Below are 403 nucleotides of genomic sequence, written 5' to 3' on the forward strand. Positions count from 1 at the left end.
AGCCTGGGCAACAGAGCGAGACTCCGTCTCCCAAAAAAAAAAAAAAAAAAAAAAGAAAGACAAAAAAAAAAAAAAAAAAAAAGAGAAAGAGAGCAAAACAAAACAAAACAAAAAAAAAAACTAGATTGTGATTAAAATGAGGGCAGATGTTTCGTTGCCAAAAGAAGAAAAAAATGACCTCAACGGGGACTTTCAGAAGCACTCTTGAAATGACAAAACCCTCAGCGAAATTTATGAAATAACTTTCTTTTAATATTCCATTTCTAGGTCAATCCTTGATCCTGTTAACACTCTAATAAGCAGCAACAAAGAAAGGCATCACTGCACAGACTGTGCAGATACTAAACCAGCTTATGTACATTCTATCTGGGAAGACTTTGGGGACAGTGACTGGCGTGCTGTT

This window comes from Rhinopithecus bieti, unplaced genomic scaffold (genome assembly GCF_001698545.2).
Source record: "Rhinopithecus bieti isolate Rb0 unplaced genomic scaffold, ASM169854v2 scaffold_9919, whole genome shotgun sequence".
NCBI classification, from domain to species: Eukaryota; Metazoa; Chordata; class Mammalia; order Primates; family Cercopithecidae; genus Rhinopithecus; species Rhinopithecus bieti.